This window comes from Cervus canadensis, chromosome 10 (genome assembly GCF_019320065.1).
Source record: "Cervus canadensis isolate Bull #8, Minnesota chromosome 10, ASM1932006v1, whole genome shotgun sequence".
Taxonomy (NCBI): domain Eukaryota; kingdom Metazoa; phylum Chordata; class Mammalia; order Artiodactyla; family Cervidae; genus Cervus; species Cervus canadensis.
This window is the reverse complement of record NC_057395.1, coordinates 34,498,638-34,524,754: the sequence shown is the minus strand read 5'-3', so window position 1 is coordinate 34,524,754 and position 26,117 is coordinate 34,498,638. Positions and strand designations below refer to the sequence as shown.

Genomic DNA, 26,117 nt, shown 5'->3' with positions numbered 1-26,117 from the left:
GAGATGCATTATCTCCTTCACATCCTTACACTGGCTTAAAATTAATTATAGTCACCAACTTGAGTTTATTTCAATACAGTCTAAAAATCTGAGTACTTGTCTGGCATGTCCTAACCTTGCTACGCTCCCCAGAAACTTGTCTAAGAACAGTTCACTTTCAAACTGAGGGATAGAACATTCTCTCCTGTAAACTTAGAGGGGATTTTTTTTCATCAACTTTAGCAAAGCTTAAGTGCCTCATGGCATTAAAAAAAAAAAGACATCCTTTGTCCCCCTCTATCCATTTCAAAACTCAAACATTTATAAATAGCTTTTGCTAGTTGTCATGACAAAACACTATTTATTTTCTACTTTGCAGATCCAAACTATTTTAATATTTTTATCTTCACAAAAAAATAAAAGTCTTGAGTTTTTTTTTCCAGATTATGTTTGATTTTTCCTGTTAAGTGTGTCCAGAGTGATATTCAACACGTAAACTGCTCAAGGACACTAATGGTTTTGGAAATCTAGTTTCTAAGTTTAAAGAAAAAAACCTCTATCATGTTGCCCTTAAGACAAATTTATTGGCACTAATTAAAACACTATAATGTTCAAAATATCAAGTTTGAATATGCTATGTATAAATATAATCAATAACTAATATATGTGACTTTCTCCCAACTCAATAAAGCATAGATTAGTGAAAAGATTGCCTTATTTTTACAAATCTGTAAATAGACCCTCTCAATGTCAGTGTAATTCAGTTAAAAATTAGGTATGAACTTATAAAATCACTCAGATCATGAAAAGATGGAAACATCTGGAAAACCACATCATTACTTCAATTTCCTGCTGTAAAAGTCAAATATAGGTAAATCTGACCATTAAAGCAAGGCTTTCCTTGAAAATTTAATAATCATTTGTCAGGTAAAGCAGAAAGTCCCTTGAGAAACACACCTGTCTACCAAAGAAAATTTTTAGGACTCCATGAAGTTGATCTTGCCACTAAACTGTTACTTGCTGAAGGCACGTGATTAAAAAAAAAGTTAAGCCACATTTTTGTGAGTGTGATGAAAAGTAATTGTTACGGTAGATCTCCCTGGACACGTGAATAGGTCATAACATTTATATTATTTTCCACATGAAGTCAAGCCCATGACCCACACAGGCAAAGGAAGTAGTTGTGCAGGTCATGTGAAAAGACAGCTAATCTGGAAGAGTCTATTGGTTTTGCGTGGCATATTTCAGCTTCTGTTTAAACATGGGCATTCATTCTCCAGTTGACATCAAACAATTTCATTGTCAACAAACAAGACAATGGCATACACCATGGAATCTCACAGAGAAGAAGCACCCTGGGTTAATACGCAAAGGTCCATTTACCAATTCCTCAGAATTCTTGAGAACCTGTTTGTGTTAAGTGCCTTTCTCTCCCTAAGCATGGTACCTTCTGCAGCTTAGACTTCTAAAATAGCAAATTTGATGGCTTCCTTTTAAGAGCTAAGATGACTATATAAAAGGCCTTCAGATTTCCCACATACTGGACTCCAGACTATTTACTGACTAAAACTTAACAAACAAGGTGATCAAAAAATAAAGAATGAAGATTAGCAATATGCATGTAGAAAAGTCACTCAGTCATGTCCCACTCTGCAACCCCATGGACTATATAGTCCATGGAATTCTCCAGGCCAGATTCATTGAAAAGAAGTGCCAATAAAATAGTCTTTTTGAAGTGCCCATAAATGCCTAAGGAAAAAAAGTTTATTTACACATTTATAGGTCTAGGTCTTAGTATTTGTGTTCAACTGTTCTTTTTGTGTCCTTCTGACTTTAAAATACATCTAATATTTGCATCTTTTAAAAATGAAGGACTTTAAAAAGAACCTTTTTTTTTAAAAAAAGCAGCAATACAAAATATTTACACATTAATTTGCTATGCAGAATTCGACAACAAAGCAATTAATAATTTGTTTTCTTCCCCCTGTTGCTACAATGATAAGAATGATTACTATGAAACAAAGTTAAGTAACAAATGAAGCTTAAGCTTCTTCTATATGCTATGCAACATAATACACCATGTAGATTAGAATGTACATGTTCAAAAGATTTGAAAAGATAGAACAATGAACGCAGAGTCAAAAGGTAAATGAATGTGTACAAATGATTTTCTAAGCCTTCCAGGACTGCAGGTGTTCGCATTAGAGCTTGGTGCACCATATGGCTTCCATATGTCATAAACTTTAATTTTTGGTAAGGGATAACCATATGTGTGAAGTGCCAACTCACTGGAAAAGACCCTGATGCTGGGAAAGATTGAAGGCAGGAGAAGGGGATGACACAGGATGAGATGGTTGGATGGCATCACTGACTCGATGGACATGAGTTTGAGCAAGCTCCAGGAGTTGGTGATGCACAGGGAAGCCTGGCGTGCTGCAGTCCATGGGGTCGCAGAGTCGGACATGACTGAGCTACTGAACAACAACCGCCGTATGTGTTGCAACATTCTGGGATAAAATGTTTATTATTAATAACTAAGATATACCAGTCCCTGTGCAGAATGGATTTTAAAATTTTGCTGATACGTATATGGGAGCATGTCTTACTTGACTTGCCAACAAGGAAAGGAGACTGGCATCTTCATCCTGAGCTCTTGCCCACTCAGTCACAGTGCCAGCAGGAGGCACCCTCGCCCCCCTGTCCAAGCAGTCCCTTGAGAGAGGGACTTGAGAGAGAGCATGCTGGGGGCTTCACAGGAGAGTGTGGGGTTTGAGGCAAATGCCTGGACACAGTCCACATCTTGTATATTTCCTTGGATGTGTCTTTTTTTTTTTTTTTTTTTAAATTAAGAAAATGTTTTTATTTACAATGGTGTCAAAAATAATAAAATACCTGTAATACATTTAACAAAAGAAATGCCAGATTTGCATGTTGAAAACTACAAAGCATTATTGAAAGAAATTTGAAAAGGTATAAATAAATGGAAATATATTTCATATTCATGGCTTGGAACACTTAATTTGGTTAAAATAGAAGTATATATAAATTAATTCATAAATTCAACACAATCCCCATCTTCCTTTGTTGGAGAAATTGAGAAACAGATCCAAAAATTCACACGAGAAGTCAAGGTGCCCATGAAAGCTAAAACAACCAAAGGGAAAAAGGAAAGTTGGAGAATTCACTCTTCCTGATTTCAAAATGTACTATAAAACTATCAAGTACAATAATTAACACAGTATGGTACTGGCCTAGGATAGACATATAAATCAATGGAATAGGATTGAGAGTCTAAAAAGAAACTATTACATTTATAGCTAGCTAATTTTCTACAAGGGTGCCAAGACAGTTGAGTAGAGGAAAGAATGATTTTTTCAACAAATTGTGCTGGGATGATTGACTATCCACATGTAATATTTTATGACAAGTTGGATCCCTATCTCACACCAAATAAAATTTAATTCAAAACTTTACATGTAAGATCTAAAATTATAAGAAACCATAGGCATAAATCTTTGTGACCTGTTAGATGATGATTTCTTAGATATAACTCTAAAAGCATAAGTAAAACAACTTAAAAGATAGATAAATTGATTTTATCAAAACTTAAAACTTCCATGCCTGAAAGGACACCTTCAGGAAAGTAGAAAAACAACCCGTTTTTTAGTGTATGCATAAGGTTGTGAAGCCGTCATTTCTATTTAATTCCAAAACATTTTTATCAAGTTCCAAAGTGATATTGTACCCTTTAGCAGTCATATCCTATTCCTCTCTGCCCCCAGACCCTGGCAACCACTTAGAAATTTCCATCTCTATGGTGTTTCCCATTCTGGATATTTCATATAAGTGGAATATCATACAATATGTAGTACTTTGTGGTACTTTTTCTTTTCTTTGACATTAAATATTTTCAAGGTTATCAATGTTGTATCATGCATCAATACTTCTTTCCTTTTTATGGCCAGATAATATTTCATTGTGTGCATATAGCACATTTTATTTATTCACTCATGAACATTTGGGTTGGACATTTGGGTTGTTTCTACTTATTGGCTATTATGAATAACTCTGCCATGAACATTCTGTGTAAGTTGGTGTATGGACTGCTGCTGCTCCTAAGTCGCTTCAGTCATGTCTGACTCTGTGTGGCCCCACGGACGGCAGCCCACCAGGCTTGCCCGTCCCTGGGATTCTCCAGGCAAGAACACTGGAGTGGGTTGCCATTTCCTTCTCCAATGCATGAAAGTGAAAAGTGAAAGTGAAGTCACTCAGTTGTGTCTGAATCTTAGCGACCCCATGGACTGCAGCCCACCAGGCTCCTCCATCCATGGGATTTTCCAGGCAAGAGTACTGGAGTGGGTTGCCATATGCTTCTAATTCTCTTGGGTATATATCTAGGCATGAAATTCCTAAATCTTACAGTAATTCTATATGTAATTTTTGAGTAACTGCTAAATTGTTCTCCACAGTGGCTACATTATTTTATATTCTCATCAGCAATGTTTGAGGGTCCCAATTTCTCCACATCTTCATCTACGCTTGTATTTGTCTGTTTTACTGATTCCAACCATCCTACTGGGTGTTATCTTATGTATACTGTGGTTTTGATTTGTATTTCCTTGAATGGATAATGATATTAAGCATCTTTTCATGTGCTTATTGGCTATTTGTATATATTATTTTGAAAAATGTCTATTCAGATCCTTTGCTTATTTGGATGTGTCTTAAAGGAGGAGGAAGGCATGTTGAGCAGCTGTAGACATCAAGGGAAAAAGGGAACACGGCAGAGAAGGGGGACCAGGGGAGAGGAGGAGCAGGACTGCAGGGCAGGGCAGCTCCTTGGTTCCATGTTGGAAGCAGCTGAAGGGATATCTTAGCAGCAGCTCAGGGAAGAGGATTTCCACTTGAGGAGAAAGCTGGAGAAGAGGATTGTTTGCCAGAGACAAAAGGAGAGAGCTGTCCTTTTTGAAACTCCTTTATCAAGGGCTTCCTTGATAGCTCAGTTGGTAAAGAATCTGCCTGCAATTCAGGAGACCCTGGTTTGATTCCTGGGTCAGGAAGATCCCCTGCAGAAGGGATAAGCTACCCACTATTCTTGGGCTTCGCTTGTGGCTCAGCTGGTAAAGAAACTGCCTGCAACATGGGAGACCTGGGTTCAATCCCTGGGTTGGGAAGATCCCCTAGAGAAGGGAAAGGCTACCCCACTCCAGTATTCTGGCCTGGAATATTCCATGGACTGTATAGTCTATGGGGTCACAAAGAGTCAGGACTGAGTGACTTTCACTTTCACTATCAATGGAAGAGAGCCAGGGAAATTGAAAACCATGCCTACTCTCTCCTTGGGACCTGCCCACAGCCCTCAGCCTCCATGGATAGAATCAAAACAGACCAGAGCAAGACCAAGGACATTCTCCCATGTCTCAAACATGGTATAAAGTCTTCACTGCCCTGAGTTCTCATCTAAACTACATAAGTCTGGCTTTGATGAGGAACAGGGGAGAGTTAAACGCCACCCTCTCCTTCCAACTCCAGGGAGCTGGAGTAGAAGGAAGAGTTGACAAACAGACCAAGCCCTAGCCAATTCCAAGACTCAGAGGTCTGGACTGGAGGTCGTGGAGACTAGACTGAAATCTCTGTGGGATTTTAAATTGCATCAGACTTTTTAAAATGGCCTGAAATGACTGATAAGTTATCCACCAAAGGTTATCAGGACACACAGTTAGAAGCATTAAAGAGAAACATAAAATGGTAAAATCCACAGATTTTTCCACAATCAAGATGCAAGCACATCCTTTTTGTATACATAGAGATTAATGTGTACTATTTATGGAGATGTCCTTTATCTAATGCTGTGCTTAGTACCTTATGAAGCGCTCTATCTTTGATCTCATTTAATTCTTACCATGACTATATAAGGTAGGTATGGTTATCCCCACTATACAGATGAGAAAACGGAGGGTGAGCAATGAGAAGTAACCTTATCAATGGTGCAGAGATAGCTTGTTTACCTGCGAGTCTATCTGGTTCAAAGATTCATGCTTCTAAGCACTGGATAGACAACTGTCTTGTTAATAATGTACCTTGAAAGGAAAGATCAGGAAATTTATATTCAGGTATACACAACATGTAAACCAAAACAAAAATCACTTGAGATCTACAGATTAGTAAAATTAGAGAATTCAGAATACAGAATCATAGAATCCCAAGAGTCTGAAAGTCAAATCTTTGTACAGTGTATGGAGCCCAGCCAGAAGTGAAGCATTTACCACTAGTAGGAATTCAATAAATACATGTTGAATTAAGATGAAATAAAGGCCTATTCTTGACATTACTATTAACATAGAAACTATGGTAGGAGATGCCTGGGTGATTAGAAACCACAATATATCTATTCATTCACACAACAAGTACTTTTGAGTGTTTACTATGTTTCAGCCTCTTTTTTCTAGGTACTGTAATTGGGCTCTGAATGTGCAAGGATAATCAAAACAGGTCGATATCTGCCCTCCTGGAACTTACCATATATACATCTATTGTGTCACAGTTTTCTTATTTTATTAAATCCAGAGGCTAATGATCTGCCTTCCCTGGTGGCTTAGAGGGTAAAGCGTCTGCCTGCAATGCAGGAGACCCAGGTTCGATCCCTGAGTCAGGAAGATCCCCTGGAGAAGGAAATGGCAACCCACTCCAGTGTTCTTGCCTGGAAAATCCCATGGATGGAGGAGCCTCATAGACTACAGTCCATGGGGTCACAAAGAGTCGGACACGACTGAGCAATGACAAGGTCACACATCAAATGTCAGAGCAAAAATTACCATGCAGGAATGCCAAATCCTGTTACAGATTTAACTTTCAGGAGATCTCATACCCTAATGAGACAAAAAAAATATAACTTTAGAAAAAAAATTCCACCTCTGAATTCAAGCCAGTTTTCCTAATCATATTAAAGTTTCTAGCCTGGTTAACAAATGCACAGTGATATCTACAAATGATTTTAGGTCCACCTATTCTACTTAGTAACTAATGTTACTGGTCATGCATCATTTCATGTTACATTGTTGGTTAACATGTAATCGATAGGCTTCATTATAAGCCCAATCATGAAAAACAAATGACACTCAATACAAAAGTTTACATGCAGCAATCGCAAACACACCACAGCAACAAAGAGAGATTAATGAAAAAGGTTTGGTTTCTATAGCAACTATCGCATGGACCATCTGTAAGCCGAACCAGAGCAGTGAAAGCAAAATGAGCACTTGTGACATCTACAGTCGGTCCCTTTGTCTATTTCAACATAAGGTTAAATTTTAATATTTTTTCTCCTATAAGGATAAGCTCCTCCTGTATTTGCTGTTTTGCAATCTGATTGCTTTTTGTTTGAATGAGGCTGTTTTTATTGAGCCTTACAAAAATGACTGTATTTTCCTGCTTAAACTTCCATGCATAAAAGAAAAAGCACAAACACAATGGATAATTGGCAGAAGCAGAGAAACACAGAGTGTGAAAATTTTTTATGTTTCCAAAGACAGTCTATAAAATGCTATAATAAAAAGACATTTCTTTGTTTATTTAGTGTTTTGCATTCCAACAACTGGCTTTTCACAATAGCTGTCATTCACACACACACACACACAAAACAACAACAAAGAGCAGAGTAGGGAAATTACAACATAATTACTGTGCCTTCTTCATTACCTTATATGTAACTGTACTGCTCACTCTTCAGCCTCTGCTAAAATAATCAACGATCAATCATATGTCACTTTTAAATTTCTCTCTCTATAGGTACACACACATATGTATGTATGTATGAGTCTTTATTTACTTAGTTATAATATCTCCCTTATTAAGTCACCTTTTTTTTTGAAGAAACTAGTTGAGGCCTTATGGAAAATAACAAAACATTTCAATCTGGGGAAAAAAACAACAACCCACTACCTTTGTAATGAAAGCTTTTCTGCCCTCATTCATGGTGTGTCACCCAAAGAATGCACACAGGAAAGGAGAAAGCCATCAAACAAGGAAAAATGGCTATTTCAATCACATGGGTGGACCCTGAGGACATTATGCTAAGTGAGATAAGTCAGACAAAGACACACATACTGTACAATATCTCTTATACATGGAATCTAAAAAACCAAACTTGGTGCTTTTGCCTTCCAAGACAGACCGCATTCTGCCCATGGAACTGTATCTCTCTAAATAAACTTGCTTTCACTTTAAATAAATAAAATTATATAAGAAACCAAACTTGAGAAAACAGAAGAGAGGAATGGTAGCTACCAGGGGCTGGAGGTGGAGTGCAGAGAACAGGAGAGATATTTTTTAAGGGCACAAATGTGCAACCAGTAGAAAAATAATCCTGGAGATCTAACACACAGTGCAGGGATTAGAGACAACAAAATTGTATTATAAACATCAAATTTGCTTAAGGACTAGATTTTAATTGTTCCCACCACTAGAAGAAACATAATTATTTGACTCAAGAGGTGTGTCAGACAAGGTTACAATGGCAATCATATTGCAATATACATGGGTCAAATATAAATTCCATGTCAATAACATCTCAATTTAAAAAGGAAAAATGGCTAGTTACCAGCCAAGGTGCAAAACTCTTGTTTCCGTCAGTTCATGCTTCACACTATCCATACCAGTTGGCTGGCTTGTAAAAATGGTGTGCCTCTGCTCACAGCTTGCCCACTGTGCAACTCCCCTGTGATCCCACTCCATCACAATTCCTCCCTCCCTCAAGCCAGCCTGATTATGTCTATGTCCCTGCAGTTGAGTGAAATACAGAAGGAGCCAATCAGATCTGGATGCTGTGGCCAGAGAGCATGTGCTTATTTCCTGGTGCCTCCTGTGTACTCAGGAGAATATTGCCAAAGCCTGCCCCCAAGCTACATGGTCTGATATTTTCAAAGAGTGAGTGATGGAAGCTTAAATACATAATGGAGACAGTGTTCAGGGATGGCTCTGTTAAGGAGGCCTTTATTAACTGAGATTTCTAATCAACAGAAGCCTCCTCTTAACAGAGACAACCAGAAACTGATCTAATCATACAATGTCAGTATATATGTTGAGACAATGTTTCAATGTAAAAATATCAAAGGTTACAAAGTGAATGTCTCTTGAAACAAAGTCACCAGGGGCAAAGAACATGATGTTTCTAGAAGATACATTTCAGAAGGAGGTTATACTACACAGGCATCACACAGGATGGATCAACATCCCCAGTGAACACCTGAATGTGAATCTGGATCTGTGGACTCTGGTCCAAGTGTCTCAGTTCATTCTATCTGGCTGCCATTTATTTAGCAAGTCTCTGTTCTAGGCACTATGCTAAATCCATAATCCATATCATCTCTATATTTGTAAATCCTTAGCAATTATGTATTGTTATCTTCGTTTTACAGATGAGGAAAGGAAGGTTGCGAGGAGTTCAGAAATAATTTGCAGTAAATAGAAGGGCTGATTTTTGGATACAGGTCTCTCTGACTCTAAAGAGACTGTCAACATTTATAACACTTGGTGCTGCTTTTGTCTGTTTGGGGGCCTCTATAATAAAATACCAGGGACTGGGTAGCTTATCTTTTCCCCAGTTTGGCAGGTTGGGAAGTCCATGATCAGGGTGCCAGCATGGTCCAGTCCTGGTTCAGAGACTGCCTTTTTGCTGTGTCCCCACATGGCAGAAGGAGCCAGGAAGTCCTGTGGGATCCCTTTTATAAGGGCACTAATCCCATTCACGAGGCCTGCACCGTCATGACCTAATAACTTCCCAAAGATCCCATGCACTAGGTTGGTTAAAAATGTCATTGGGGTTTTTGCATAAAATGTTACCAGACAACTCGAATGACCTCCTCGGCCAGCCCAATACTTAATACAATCACCTTTGGGTGTTAAGATTTCAATATATGAAATTTGAGGGGACACATTCAGACTCCAGTAGATGCCTCATTTGAGAATTGGGGAAACTGGGGAATAGAGAAGATAGTCTTCTCAATCATTACCAGAAAAGGAACTGGAAATTAGATCTGTTCACCCTGAGGACACTTGTCTTCCAAACCATGCAAGATGGCTTCACAGTTCTGTCCATCCCAACCAAAGGAATCAGTAAACTTATCCTGGCAATGCTGGGAAGTCATCCATCATCTTTCTTTTTTTTGTCTTGCCACATAACTTTTTCGTCAACTTCCTTCACCCAATAAAGTTAGTTCTACCTTCTGTTTCAGGAAACCCAAGCAGCAGGTATCGCCACCAAACTGGGGAACCATCTCTGAACACAGAGTTAGTGAAATTTCCATGAAGGAGCCCTTCAACACAAATCAGTACTTTAATTGTTTTCTATTTAGTGATGTAATGAAAGATGTGGTCACTTGTCAAAGAAAATCTGAGAATCAAAGCAGATGAACAGACACAGAGCAGGGAGGTTTGAAATTCCACCTGTTCCGTTCTACCTGGTCCTCAGACGGTATGAGGTTTAAAAACAATACTGGAGTCTGTCAGAAGGCAGTAGGTGAGAAATCTAATGGGCCAACTATTCTGAAAGTTCTAATGAACAAGTAAACACAGTTGCTAGAAAAAGAAAGTGAATGAATAAAGGAGTGATGCAGCAATGAATGGCTCTAACAAGTTAATTAGGGATAAGCAAACAAAAAATAACTCCCCTGAAGGGACATCAAAAAATTATCACCCAACAGATTGAATTTGGCCATAAACTAAAGCCAGTGAACAACTAGCCTTACTATTCTATTGAAATCAAATTCTTACCTCATTGTGTAGAGTAAGCATGAATGTCATGGAGGTGAATTTCAGTGCAAAACATAAGTGAAGTGCCAAAATCTGCTGTTTCTAAAAGCAAGGTGTTCTAGCAGGAGGTTGAGGCATGAGAAAGCAATTTCTCAATGGCAATTACTCATCTTGCCATCTCTTCAATTGTTCCCACTTAAGAAATGGAAATAACATACAACTGCTGCTTGACAATTATAAGATTATTGTTAAAAAATGAATAAAGTTCTGAATTTCTTAGAAAAATGTGGTATAAAAATACTAAATGTCTCAATTTGTAAGGAGCCTTATCAGGGGAAAAAATGGACCAATTCATTTAAATAGGGATAATGATGAATAATCAAATACTACAGAAAACATGCCTATGAGTTATAAAAACAACAGATCATTTTTATAGGAGTTTTAGATTTTAACAGTTTAAAGTATTTATGTTCATTCTTGTGTAAGCAAATTTCCCTTTTCTCTTATTAATGGAAACCAGGCATATTCAAATTTCAGGCAAGCCCAATGACATACCAAAGATGACATACCAAGCAGGATTAATTTTAAAAGTCAGTACAATGTATGGATTCTATAAATCAAAATACTTTCAATTTACTCATGACTCTTACAAGGAAGATTTTTGACACAGCAAAAATTTTAAAGTATAATTAAGGCAATGTAACAAAAAAGATGATTAAAATATAGTGATTTCAGAACGGCAAAGTGTCACCAATGCAAACGGTCACTCTAAGTCTGCTTTGATTTTATTTTGAATTTATTCAGCATTTTTAAATAACCTGGAACTTTTGGACACATTTTCATAACCATAGTTTAAAACGTCCACTGTTCAGAAATGCTTATTTGATGTTTTTAAAAACATAAACTAAATTAAGTGTTCTATCTGAAAAGAGAACAGTCTTGTGGGTGCAAGGGGGAGGAGGATGGGAGAGGGGAGGATGGGGAGTTTAGGATAAGCAGATGCAAACTAGTATGTATAGGATGGGTAAAAAACAAGGTCCTACTGTATAACAGAGAACTATACTCAATATCCTGTGATAAACCATAATGGAAAAGAATATGAAAAGGAATATATATGCATATAACTGAGTCACTTTGCTATCCACAGAAATTAACACAACACTGTAAATCAACCATACTTCAATAAAATTTTTTACAATTATTCTATTTGAAAAGCCACTATTATCTCACTTACCTTTGAATCTCTTTTTTATCTTTGTCGGTAATCACACACACACACACACACACACACACACACCCTGTCACACACACCCTGTCACACACACCCTGTCACACACACACACACACACACACACCCTGTCACACACACACACACACACACCCTGTCACACACACACATACACACACACACACCCTGTCACACACACACACACACACACACACACACACACACAGACACCCTGACTCTGCAACCCTGTGGACTGCAGCCTATCAGGCTCCTCCGCCCATGGGATTTCCCAGGCAAGAATACTGGAGTGGGTTGCCATTTCTTTCTCCAGGGGATCTTCCTGACCCAGGGATCAAACCATGTCTCCTGCATCGCAGGCAGATTCTTTTCCACTTAGCCACTGGGAAAGTCCCAGTGCACATATATCTTTAATTTTATCTTTAGCTAGACTAGAAAAAATTGCAAGAAAAAAAAATTATCCAATGCTACAAAGCAACATGTGTTGACTGCCAAGCTATCTTCATAAATGCTACAGATTTGAAAAGTGAGGCAGACTGATTCAAAGCCAAGTGGTCATAAAACACTCCAGAGAGAACAACTAATGATGGACCTTGAAAGCAAGGTTCGGGCTCTGATAGGCACAGAGAAGGAAAGCAATTCTTCCCTGTGGAGAAAATGAAAGTACAAGAGCAATGGTATGAACAACATTATCAGAAAGTAATTAATAAATCCATTTGGCTAAACTCCCGTTGTTTTATCAGTTCAGGCTACTGTAACAAATTATCACAGATGAGGTGACCTATAAACAACAGAAATGTATTCCTCACAGTTCTGGTGGCTAAAAGTCTGAGACTGGGAGACAGCAAGGTTGAGCTCTGGTGAGGACCCTCCTTTCATTGCAGAAAGCCTTCTTCTCATTGCTCCCTCACACTGCAGAAAGGAGACTAGAACTCTCTCTGGGGCCTCTGCTGTAAGGGCACTAACCCCATTCACGAGGGTTCCAACTTCCTGATCTAATTAACAACTAAAGGTCCCACCTCTGAACGCCATCATATTGGGGGTTAGGATTTTAATGTATGAATCTGTAGGGGACACACACATTCAGTTTATAGCACCAGCTTTAGATGCAAGAGAACTGGGTGATTGATCTGTAAGAATAAAATGGGATTGTCTTAATCGGAGGCTTCAATGTCAGAATATTTTCTAGGCAAGCTTGGGGGATTATTTAATGTCTTCATCAGTATTTATCATGAATGTCATGTTTTGGAGAGATTAACTGAATGGCTTTATATGGAAAGGATGAAAAGGAGGGAGGATCCAGAGGGAGGGACACCAATTAGGAAGCTTTGCCAAGCCCCCTGTGGACTGAATATTATTAATTATGACACGCCGCTGCCCCCCAATTTATCTCCCTTCAACACTCCCCACCAAGTTTACTCAGCTTAAGTATAATGGAATGGGTTGCCATTTCCTTCTCCAGGGGATCTTCCCCACCCCAGGACTGAACCCATGTCTCCTGTGTCTCCTGTATCGGAAGTGGATTCTTTACCCACTGGGACATCAGGGAAGCCCCTCTACCCTCCATAAGAGGCCAACTTCAGGAGAAGCTGATACAACTGCATTTTTATCTCAAAGGAATCCCATCCTCCAGGCCATTGCCTGGTGCACAAATGAATCAGAATTCAGCAATCCTCTGGGCCCTGGAGCTGGTTCATGGGCAGAGCTGTGACCTGATTCCAAGTGATGAAATGCCAAGTGCTATTTCCTAGACATTTCCAGGAAAAGTGCAGTTTGGATGTTGCTATGGTAGGGTTTACAGATCTGAACTCTTTATTTTTAAATTTATTTTTAATAGGAGGAAGGGGATATGAACGCTCATAACCATCCTGCTGATGGCGGAAGGGAGGGCAGGACCGAGAAATTCAGAAAGAAACACTGCAGGGTTTGGATGAAGTCCATCTTGGGGCCTGCTTTGTCTCTGGACTTCCAGTTCTGTCAGCCAATAAAATTCCTGCCTGCCTGAGCCAGGTTGAGCTGTCTTTGCTGTTACTTACAGGCAACAACATCGAAACATATATACCTTCGGCATGAAACTATAACAAGTGTCTGGAGTAGGTTATTGGCAGAGGGAGAGAAGGAAGAGGAAGGAAGGGATCTGCTCACTCAGTAAACATTTACAGAGTGTCCTTAATGTGCCAGACCCACATGCTAGGTGCTCAATGAACAAAGATGATGAATAACACACAGCCCCAGCCATCAGAGAACTCCGAAAATTGTTGACCAATGTAATGATCATTATTGAAAAGCAATGCACAGGTAACAAAGTGGGTGCCATATAAAGAATGAAAAGAGAGGAAAGGGGAGGGAGGGAATCCAAATGGAGCATCCTGAATTCAGGAAGAGCAAGGAGGACTCAGAATAGGATGGAATCAAAAGCCTCTGTACTGGGGAGGGGACACATGTATACCTAATGGCTGATTTATGTTGATGCATGGCAGAAACCAACAGAATATTGTAAAGCAATTATCCTTCAATTTAAAAAATTTTTTCTTTCTTCCTTTTTTTTTTTTAAAGCCTCTGTACTGGAAAAATCAGGAACATAGAGAACGTACCTGGTCCTTGAAGCTTTGTTGCCTGGAAGACAACCGTTCTAATGCCTTCCTCAATTTTAAACAAAGTGGGCCACATGGACAGAGGCATTTCATTCATAGTGGTGGCATAAGAGAAGAGATAGGGACTTCCCTGGTGGTCCAGTGGATAAAAATCTGCCTGCCAATGCAGGGGACATGGGTTCAATCCCTGGTTGGGGAAGATCCCACAGGCCATGGAACAACTAAGCCCGTGCACCACCACTACTGAATCTGTGCTCTAGTGCCGGTGAACCACAACTGCTGAGCCCACAGGCTTCAGCTATTAAAGCCCATGCACCCTAGAGCCTGTGCTCCACAATGAGAAGCCTGTGCACTGCAACAAAGAGGAACATCTGCTCGCCACAAGCAGAGAAAGCCCACACAGCAATGAAGACCCAGTGCAACCAAAAATAAAAGCAAATAGTTAAAAAAAAAATTTTTTTTTAAAGATAGAGTAGCCCATTGTTAGGAAGATGAGTTTTAGAAACCCATGAGATGAGAGGACAGCAAAAAAAGTCAAGTCTTGCTTTACCAATGGATCAGTATCAAGGCCACACTCAAAAATGTGTTCTTGTCACTGTGTGCTTGAACAGCTTCACATGGTGGGTGCAATTTTATATCAAACTGTGGGATTTGAAAGCAATGCAATCTCTGTACATACATCTGTAAATAAGGCCTGAACTCTAATGTGAGCTCAGCTGTGCTCAGTTGCTCAGTTGTGTCTGAAACTTCCCAACCCCATGGACTGTAGCCCACCAGGCTTCTCTGCCCTGGGATTTTCCAGGCAAAAATACAGGAATGGGCTGCCATTTCCTCCTCCAGGGATCTTGCGGACCCAGGAATCAAACCTGCACTCCTGCATTGCAGGTGGATTCTTTATCTGTTGAGCTATGGGGAAAACCCTGTAAAATATGGATGGTCATACTAACCATAGCTTCCTTTGGACAGGTTTACTTTGAGGATCAAGTGAGTTTATATATATAAAACCTGCAAAACCAAGTCTGGAACATAGGAAGTGCTTAATAAGTATCACCTGTTACTAGTGTTACTCTTATTACACTTCATGCTGTGGACAGGAGGAACTACAAATTCAGAATTTGAAAAAGGCACAGCAGTGATCACAGATGAAAGCTGGTTTTCAAGAGTACCAATGCACTTTACACCTGGAAAAAACCGTAATTCAAAATGACACATGCACCTCAATGTTCACTGCAGTGCTATTTATAATACCTAGGACATGGAAGCAACCTAAATGTCCATCAACAGATGAATGGTTAAAAAAAGATGTGGTACATATATACAGTGGATTATTATTTAGCCATAAAAAGGAATGAAATAGCGTCATTTGCAGAGATATGGATGGACCTAGAGATTGTTATATAGAGTGAAGTAAGTCAGAAAGAGAAAAACAAACATCATACAGTAACACTGACATGTGGAATCTAGAAAAGTGGTACAGATGAATCTATTTGCAAAGTAGAAATAGAGACACAGATGTAGGGAACAAATTTATGGACACCATGGAGGGAACAGAGGGTGGGATGAATTGGGAGAATGGGATTGACACACATATATACTGCTATGTATAAAAGAGATAACTAATGAGAACCTACTGCATAGGACAGGGAACTCTACTCCATGCTCTGTGGTGACCTAAATGGGAAAGAAATCTAAAAAAGAAGGGATATATGTGTGTGTGTGTGTGTGTGTGTGTGTGTGTGTGTGTGTGTGTGTGTGTGTGTATAAAATTGGTTCACTTTGCTGTACAATGCAAAAGAATGTGCAAACTACCACACAATTGCACTCATTTCACATGCTAGCAAAGTAAAACTCAAAATTCTCCAAGCTAGGCTTCAACAGTATGTGAACTGAGAACTTCCAGATGTTCAAGCTAGAGTTAGAAAAGGCAAAGGAACCAGAGATCAATTGCCAACATCCATTGGATCATAGAAAAAAGAGAATTGCAGAAAAACATCTACTTCTGCTTCACTGACTGCACTAAAGCCTTTGTGTGGATCACAACAAACTGAAAAATTCTTAAAGAGATAGGAATACCAGACAACCTTACATGCCTCCTAAGAAATCTGTATGCAGGACAAGAAGCAACAGTTACAACCAGACATGGAACAATGGACTGGCTCTAAATTGGGAAAGGAGTACAAGAAGACTACATATTGCCACCCTGCTTATTTAATTTATATGCAGAGTACATCATGCAAAATGCCAGGCTGGATGAAGCACAAGCTAGAATCAAGATTGCCGGGAGAAATATCAATAACCTCAGATACACAGATGACATCATCCTTATGGCAGAAAGCAAAGAAGAACTAAAGAGCCTCTTGATGAAAGTGAAAGAGTAGAGTGAAAAAGTTGGCCTAAAACTCAACATTCAAAAAACTAAGATCATGGCATCTGGTCCCATCACTTAATGGCAAATAGATGAGGAAACAATGGAAACAATGACAAACTCTATTTTCTTGGACTCCAAAATCACTGCAGATGACCGCAGTGACTGCAGCTATGAAATTAAAAGATGCTTGCTCCTTAGAAGAAAAGCTATGACCAACCTAGACAGCATATTAAAAAGCAGAGGCATTCCTTTGCCAACAAAGGTCCATATAGTCAAAGCTATGGTTTTTCCCGCAGTCCTGTATGGATGTGAGAGTTAGACAATAAAGAAAGCTAAGCACCAAAGAATTGATGCTTTTGAACTGTGGTGCTGGAGAAGACTCTTGAGAGTTCCATGGACTGCAAGGAGATAAAACCCAGTTAATCCTAAAGGAAATCAACCCTGAATATTCATTGGAAGGACTGATGCTGAAGCTGAAGCTCTAATCCTTTGGCCACCTGATGCAAAGAGCTGACTTCTTAGAAAAGACTCCAATGCTGGGAAGGATGGAAGGCAGGAGGAGAAGGGGATGACAGAGGATGAGATGGTTGGATGGCATTGCTGACTCAAAGGCCATCAGTTTGGGTAAGCTCCAGGAGTTGGTGATGGACAGGGAAGCCTGGCGTGCTGCAGTCCATGGGATTGCAAAGAGTTGGACACGACTGAGCGATTGAGCTGAACGTGCTGTACAGAAGGAACTTACACAACATTATAAAGCAACTATACTTCAGTTAAAATGAATAGAAAAAGAGTACCGATGCACTGCAACTAATGAACAAGTAATAGACGGCTCTGTCCCAGAGGAGAGACTCTCGTAGTCAATTCAAGTTCATGGATATTACACAGGATGCCACAGCAGCTTTTAGTCTGTCTTCCTTTAGCAGCAGCAGCCCTCAGAGAAACTGACCATGGCCAGAGCCAGTTGTAAGGCGGAGTGGGCTGCCAAGCTCGCCACCAAAGTCAGGTGTCACTCTGATCAAGAGCCGTCTCCACTGCGTTAGGCAATGACAGTCTGAACAGAGGACATTCTTGGCACGCCTGCCCGAGGGCTGTGGAGTGTCCCACTGGCCATGAGCCAGCAGCTCATAATCCACACTCTCTTGATGAGTGGAATGCTTTTATGAGACATTGACCAGGGTCTGAGACATCATCAGTGGCCGCAGAAGAGAGTGCATCAAGCTGACTCCCGGGGACCTAGAAGCCAGCACTGGCCTCTGGGCCCCTCCCGCTAACCTGAAGACATGCACCACCCCAGGCCCTCTTTAACTGCTGGGGTGAGTCGGCTTGTGTTCACGGCCTTGTCCGTGTGAGCGTCTCCTGCCCTGGAATGAGGACCCGTGCAGGCTGCTTCCGTTTTAAGCGCTGATTTTGTTCTCCTCTGTTTACACTGGAACTTCTCCTGTGGCATTTAAAGCCTCCAAATATGTAGTTTTATGTAAACTGACTAAACTGGCTAACAATTGTTTAATGACTGCCTAAAATAACCAAAGTGAAAAAGAGCAAACCCCATTACATTCTGGAAAAGTATTCCGGAGAAGATCTTGAACTCTTCCTTCGCAATCGCAGGATATTTAAAGAAATGATATTTAAAGCAACATCTTATCTTCATTAGCCATGTATTTTTAAATAAAAAAATTCAAATTTAGAGATTACAAGCTTACGGATCATCAGACGACATGCAGTTCTCTAAATGCTGAATGTCAAGCTACAAGTTTAAAACGGGAAGCACATTTCACTTCTGAAATCTTCTGGCCAACTCGAGATCAGCCATCACTGTAAAGTCAAGCCATATCACGAAATCTATGCTGTGTCCCCCTGCCTCCCATGATAGGGGCTGCTAAAAGCATAATTAAAGGAATGTTTGTTTTCCAAAACATAAACTTCAGTATAGAGTGGTGAAAGATCTGCGAAGATGAACTCAAATCTGGATATGGCCTCAGAGTCCTCTTTCAAGTGCAAATCTCCTGATGACAATGAGATTACAACCTATCTCGGCCATATTCCCCGTGTCTCGCTATGGGCTACTGTCTCCAAATGAACAGTTTCATCTAAGGAGGAAACTGCAGAGAGAAACCCACCAGCTTCAAGCCTTTATTGGGGGCCCTTGGGGCACAATGCCAGAAGCACAGAGGGTATCTGAGAATCACACAGGATTGAACTCTCAACTGTAAATACGTCCAAAATCATCGAGGAGTTCCTTCCAGAGGACAGAGTGGAAAAAAAAAAAATCCCTAACAATCTAGTGATGGCCTACAGTTCTTTACAACTTTGCGTTTCTATCTCAGTTGAACTGAGAAGCTTTTGTTCACTAACACCTGGCTTCCCGCATCCCAGGGACCCAGAGCTGCTCAAGGCCCTCAGGTACCTAGACTTCCCCATCACTAATCAGCCATCATAACTGGAAAGACTAGCATGTGTGCTGAGCAAGGTGGCAGAGAGATGAGCGTCACAAGTTCACGAACAGATGAGTGGATAAAGAAGATGTGGTACACTGTTACACTTAAAGTGGAGAACCAACAAGGACCCGCTCTGTAGCACAGGGAACTCTGCTCCACGTTATGTGGCAGCCTGGATGGGAGGGGAGTTGGGGGCAGAATGGATACATGTGTGTGTATGGCTGAGTCCCTCTGTTGTGCACCTGAAACTATCACAACAGAGTTGGCTACACTCACGTCCCAAAGCTGGTTAACCTTAACTATTTGAGGAGGGTCCCTGCTGTTTTTCACGATGCACTCTTGCTGTGTATTCTCTGCTCTGCCACCAGATGCTCTTTCGAAACCAGATCTAAGGATGCCACACTCTGCTTACAATCCTACAAAAATTTTCCATTGCCCTCGGGGCAAACTCCCTAACTGGCTTTAAGACCTTTTATGATACATCCCCATCTTCTCTCTCCTGCTGTTCTCTCGTTTACAGGCAACGTTCAGTTTCCGGAACACACCATGCTACCCATCTCTCCGCTTCCCTCAAACCCATATCCCCCTGGCTCCCACCACTGCCACCTTCCCCAATCCTTGGCCTGGACACATTCTATCAAAATCTATCATAAGGCTTCAATAAGACATTGCCTCTTTCAGGAAATCTTCCATGACATCAACCCTCCCCCACCAAGTCTCCCACATTTAATCCAGGGGGGGTCACTCAGATGGGTGAGATCTCAGGAGCAGATAGAGAAAAATGGCAGGTGGGTGGCTGGCTGATTGGGTCTTCTCCTATTAAAAGAGTAGCTGAAGGGAATATCCTTGAGGGATTTGAAGCTACTCCTACACCATCATATTCTTGAACCCTATGTATCTGGAAAAACCCATGTGAATATGTCTTTTTTATTACACAGATCGTTGTGCCTCCGGGTCATGGGAACAAAGCCAGTGCGAGAGTGCCTACTGCAGAGGACACTAATGTGAGTTAAACATCCTGGGGCCTCATGGAGCCCTAAAAATGAAGGGGCTCAGGGGGCAAGAAGATCATCCAAAGGCTTCTCTGTGATGTTACCACAACTCTATTGCTCATCTGAGCTTTACTGGAGCCTTAACACAGACACACAGTTAAAATGGTCTTCAACCAGGGTCTTTGAGTGGAACTATTACCAGCATGTACAGTGGCTTTGTTTCAATCAGTAAAGTTGAACCCCTCCAGAGAGACTCATTAGAAAGAAGCAACCCTTCCTTTAGACCAACCAGAGAGACAGGTGAATTTCAAGCCCCACTTGTGGGAGCTTAGCAGGTCCTCCTCTTGCAGAGGAACCAATAAGCATGACCAGCACAACCACATGGAGTGAACAAGCCTCACCAGACCTGTCTCTGACCCACATCCTTTTTCTATTTTTTTAAAAATTAAAGAAAAAATTGATTGGAGTATGTAGTTGATTTACCATGTTATGTTAGTTTCAGTGTACAGCAAAGTGAATCAGCTGTATGTATACATATATCCACTCTTTTTAGATTCTTTTCCTTTATAGGTCATTACAGAGTATTGGGCTTCCCTTGTGGCTCAGCTGGTAAAGAATCTGCCTGCAATGCAGGAGAACTGGGTTCAATTCCTGGGTTGGGAAGATCTTTTGGAGAAGGGAAAGGCTACCCACTCCAGTATTCTGGCCTGGAGAATTTCATGGACTGTATGGTCCATGGGGTTGCAAAGAGTTGGACACAACTGAGTGACTTTCACAATTCACACAGAGTACTGAGTAGGGTTCCCTGATGATACAATAGGTCTTTATTAGCTATCTATTTTATATATAGTATATGTCAGTCTCAATCTCTCAAGGTATCCCTCCCCCCACACATCCCTTTTTTATCTGTGACCACTGACCCACAATCGCACATGAAGAAGAATATGTGTGGCGCCCAAGGTTTCCATCCTACAGTCGGAAGAAAAGGAAGGACCTGGAGAGTTAGTCTTCACACCAACAGGGGGTAAAGTGTCATCGACTCCTATAAGAAACCACCTCCCACTATAGAACTGTTAAAGATGGAGACTTGGACTCCACACAAAAGCTGCAACTGATTCTCTTTTTATTTGTTTTGTTTGCATTAGGGATGTATTCACCCCTGTTGAACAAATGCCAATCCTTGGAGTTAAATCAATGAGATAAATATCATTATCTCCATCTCCCTTCTTTGTTTGCAGAAGACACAAGAAAACTTGATCACTGATGCTTATTGCATCTTCATAGAGCCTGCTTCCTTTCCCACCATATCTTTCCAACAAGATGTTTAACTAAAGTCATACCACTAAAAAATATAATAAACCTAATAAAGCTACTCAACTCGGTCTCAGAGTCTGCCTCTCAGAGAACCCAACCTGTGACATTGACTGTGTTCCCATTTCATCAACTCATCAGCTTGTCTGGGAAAAGAACATGACCCTATAGAATAAGGTCATAGGTTCAAAACCCATGTGACTCATTCATTTCATAGTAAAAGAAAGCCTTATTCAAGGAACATAGAACAAACACTTTCCACAGAATAATGGCTCCTCTCAAACCATCTTCTCCTGCAGGGAGACCATATCTCTTGTAGGCATGGATCAGGATTATCATCTTCACAGTCACAGGAAAGCAAAGTGGCAGAGAATTACACACATATAAAAATGTAATTCTTTTAAGAAGTGGGGGGGGGGGGAAGAAACCCTAGGAAGAGAGAAATATTTAAAAGGTGATATCAATTAAAGAATATTTCTACAAGTGTCAACAGTCGCGCTCGACTCTTTGCAAACCAATGGAATGTTGCAAAGTCCATGGAATTCTCCAGGCAAGAATACTGGAGTGGACAGTCATCCTTCATATCCCATACACCAATCCACAATATCATCTTCACCAAAGGGGATGTTTCAGCTTGTTCAACTGTTTCGACCTAAATAATGTCCACATCTTGGGTGTATTTGTATGGTGGAAGGGGAGAAGCTGATTTCCTCCCTTGTAGGTTGACAAGCTCCGCTAGACCAACAAACATACTTTTCTTGGAGTGCTGTGATCACCTCTGACTTGATGCAAGGAGATTTGCCTTTCCCTGTCTTAGATTCCAAACATTTGAATACCAATATTCAAGATGTCCCAAAGCTCCCCTAGTTAGAGGATTCTATAGTTCTTAAATATTAGCAAAAAATGTAAATTTGGAAATTGAAAAATTTTTCATAAAATTTAACCTAAATCATTTTATGGCAAATCACATAATCTCTCCAAATTATAATAATTACTACTTACTTGATTGTTGTGGATGATGGGAACACACCCTCAGAAAGAGTAAGTTTCCAGTTGAGTGGCATGTACACCCATCATGGTGTAGAAGGAAGTGTGAACAAGCTCTGAATTTCCAGTGCTGCCTTTCCGAGTCTCTCCTTTCAGAATCTGAAATCACCACCATCTTGTTTGCAACATGTATTTGAGGTCACCAGCCAAGTGCTGAGGTTCAATAGAATGTGCCCACAGGTCTTCCATAAACACTTGTCAAATGGATTGTGTAAAAAATATGGTATCAAAATGACCCAGATAAAGGAAAACTAAAACCAACAGATGTTTTCTTCGCCTAGTAGGTAGGCTAGAATTTAAAAGAATGATAATATCCAATGTTGATGAAGATGTGATAGAAAATGTGGGGGCAGTGTATCCACTGTTCTGGGAGAATAAGTTGGCAAAAAAATATGCTCTTTAAAAATATTTGTATTCATATGCTAAGCAATTCAACTACCAGAAATCTATCTCCAGCCAATAATCCAATACCAATGTTCACCGTTGTCCTCCTTGCAATAATGGGGGGAAAATGAAGACAACCCAAAATGTTTTATAATAAAAATTGCTTAAACTACAGTACTGTTAGAAAGTCAAATACTATAGAGCCACTGATAACCCTAATAAAAATCTTGCTAAGCAAAATGGAAAAAGTACACAATAGTCAACTTAATGGAGGAAAATAAGTGATAGGATTATGCAAATAATATGGAATAATTTTGTTTAAAAATACATACTGTCAAATATGTGCATCCAAAAAGGACATAAAAATGCAGTATCTTAGGAGATATGCAATTATGTTTACCTCCTTATTATTCTTTTTAAAATTCCTCTTCAATTAGTAAGAATTATTGGTTAAATAATTTCATTTTTAATGGACTATTTGTAAGCATTAAATTCTCTTTCAAAATAAAGCCCTCAATGTCACAACTAAAACTATGAAACTAGCCAATTTGAAAATATCAAAATATTATCAAAATGGGAGAGTCCAAGATTTTCAAGATGCAGATACTTTGAAAGAATTGTTTTTGTGTTTTTTTTTTTTTACTAGACAATCCTCTAAAGTTTATTTCTTAACTCTTCCCAGAACTCAGAACTACTTATCTGAGTTCAAGTTTTATAATACAAAACTGACACACACACACCAGAAACAAACAAACAAAAAACATATCTTAATAGTGGGTATCTCATTACATATTAGCTTTCTTTTCTATATTATGTATTATTTAAAAAATTTTTATTTTATACTATAGTTGCTTTATGATGTTGTGTAAGTTTCAGGTATCCAGCTGAATCAGATTCTTTTCCTTTATTGGTTATCACAAAATACTGAGTAGAGTTCTCTATGCTATATACTGTGTGTCCTTTATATATAGTTGTGTGTGTATGTTAACCCCAACCTCTATAAGTTGCTTTTAAAATAAAAAAAAAAAAACTATTTTCATTTAAAATATTCTTCTCAGGGACCTCCAAAGTGGTCCAGTGGTTGGGACTCCATGCTTCCACTGTGCGGGGGGCAGGGGGGCACAGGTTTAGTCCCTGGTCAGGAAACTAAGGTCCCATATGCCACATGGTGTGGCCAAAAAAATTTTTTTAAGATTAATAAAATATCCTTTTCCTATGTTATAGGCAGATATCAGGAATGAAATTAGGTATCTTTTTACTTTCCTATATTCCCCAAATTTTCCAAATTAAGTGTATGTTACTTTTACAATAAAAAATGTGATTAGAAATATACAAAGAAAATGGCCTTAAGTTTCAAAGTTGATTGAAAATTTGAAGCTTTGGAAAGAAAACTTTAAACAGCAATTGGAACATTGAGGGGTGCGTTTGTTGTTGTTTTAGCTAATGAAAACCTGAAACTGAGTACAGTACGCAAATGTCACCAGACAAGGTCTGTCTACCTGTGAGGAAGGGTCATTATCCAAACATGATATGAACAGTCCAGGAAACTCACACCACCCCCAGCCCCTGGCATCATTCACCACCACCACTGGGATGAGCCCTTCATTTAATGACTCCACAATCACATCTCATCTTGATTTTCCTAAAAAGGCAGAAACATTTTAAAAGCCAGAGATTAGGCATTTTTGCATCCTTAGCAAAAGCATTGTTCAGTCTTTATAAAGTCATTGGACTTCGAGCGTGCTGTATCAAAACAGTCTTAAAAGTTGATACACATCATTAAGTAACTGAATGTACTAGAGGAAAAGCTTTAAACAAAGATAATTCATTTTATTAGATGAAAAAACATCCCCTGAGGGCTATTTTGCCCATATTGTTTAACTCAACAGCTCCTCTAAAATCTCCCCTAACACTTTTTTTAAAAAAAGGAAAAAAAAAAAAAAGAACCCTTTATGTGCTGAGTTATAGACTGTCTTCCTAAAAAGAATTCCTTCTTTTCCTTATTAAAGTAACCCTGTCATGTGACCTCTCTCTCATTTTTGGCTACTTGAACCAAGGATCAGAAAGTTGACATGTAACAGGATATTTCAGTTATCTTTGCAAAATTGAATGTACACTCTAAATTCCAAAAATGTCCAAGCAAGTCAAGTGGATGGTCTTTTTTAGATGAACTTACTTTCATGTGCTATCATTTACTGTGTATTTATAATGATTATCGTTGTTGCTGTTTTAGTTGCTAAGTCGCATCTGATTCTTTGAGACCCCAGGGACTGTAGTCCGCTAGGCTCCTCTGTCCATGGCAAGAATACTGGAGTGGGCTGTCATTTCCTCCTCCAGGGGATCTTTCTGACCCACGGATCGAGCCTATGTCTCCTGCATTGGCAGGTGGATTCTTTGTCACTGAGCCATCAGGGAAGCCTCATAATGATCAGAACAGCCGTTTTCCAGAATGCGATGGCAGTAAGTGATGGAGAACTTCCTGTTACTCATATGTAACTGATGCTCTCGCTGCTTCTGCCACTGCAAGTTTTTCTCACAATTCTCCCTGGCTCCTGGTATCCACAATCCCTGGTCTTCCTCCCAAGCCCTATTCACTTCTGCCCATTCCACCCCTTCTGTTGCCTCTCAGCTTGTGTCCCTTCTTCAAAGAAGCCTTCCATGACTACCCAGCTTGAGTGATTTCCTCTCCTCTCCTCTTATGCCTCACAGCAACCCGTGCCCCTCCTTCCCAGCACTTCTCACAGTTTGCTGATTAATTGCCACCCTGTCCCCCCTCAAGGCAGGAAGTTCCTCGGAAGTCAGGACAGTGTACCCGACTGACCATTAAGTCCCCAGTGCAGAGCATAGCAACAGCTAGACAGATACTACTCCGTTCATTTTTTGAATGATTTTGATTGAATGAACTTCATTCCCAAGAGAAATCCCATGGTGTGGACAGACCTTCAATCAGATACCTATCTGTGTCTCTGTTGAGAGGCCCACTCAAAGAGGTCTTTCTAGAAACACCTCTCA

General features: G+C 39.9%; 1 protein-coding gene and 1 non-coding gene across 5 annotated transcripts in view; one reads left to right on the top strand and one right to left on the bottom strand.

Annotated features, from left to right (window-relative positions):
* Positions 1-26,117, bottom strand: part of CACNB2 (calcium voltage-gated channel auxiliary subunit beta 2) — a 410,486-nt gene that overhangs the window by 329,060 nt on the left and 55,309 nt on the right. The window lies entirely within an intron of this gene.
* On the top strand, positions 6,564-6,636 carry TRNAC-GCA. Its single transcript has one exon. It is a non-coding gene; the product is annotated as a tRNA-Cys (tRNA).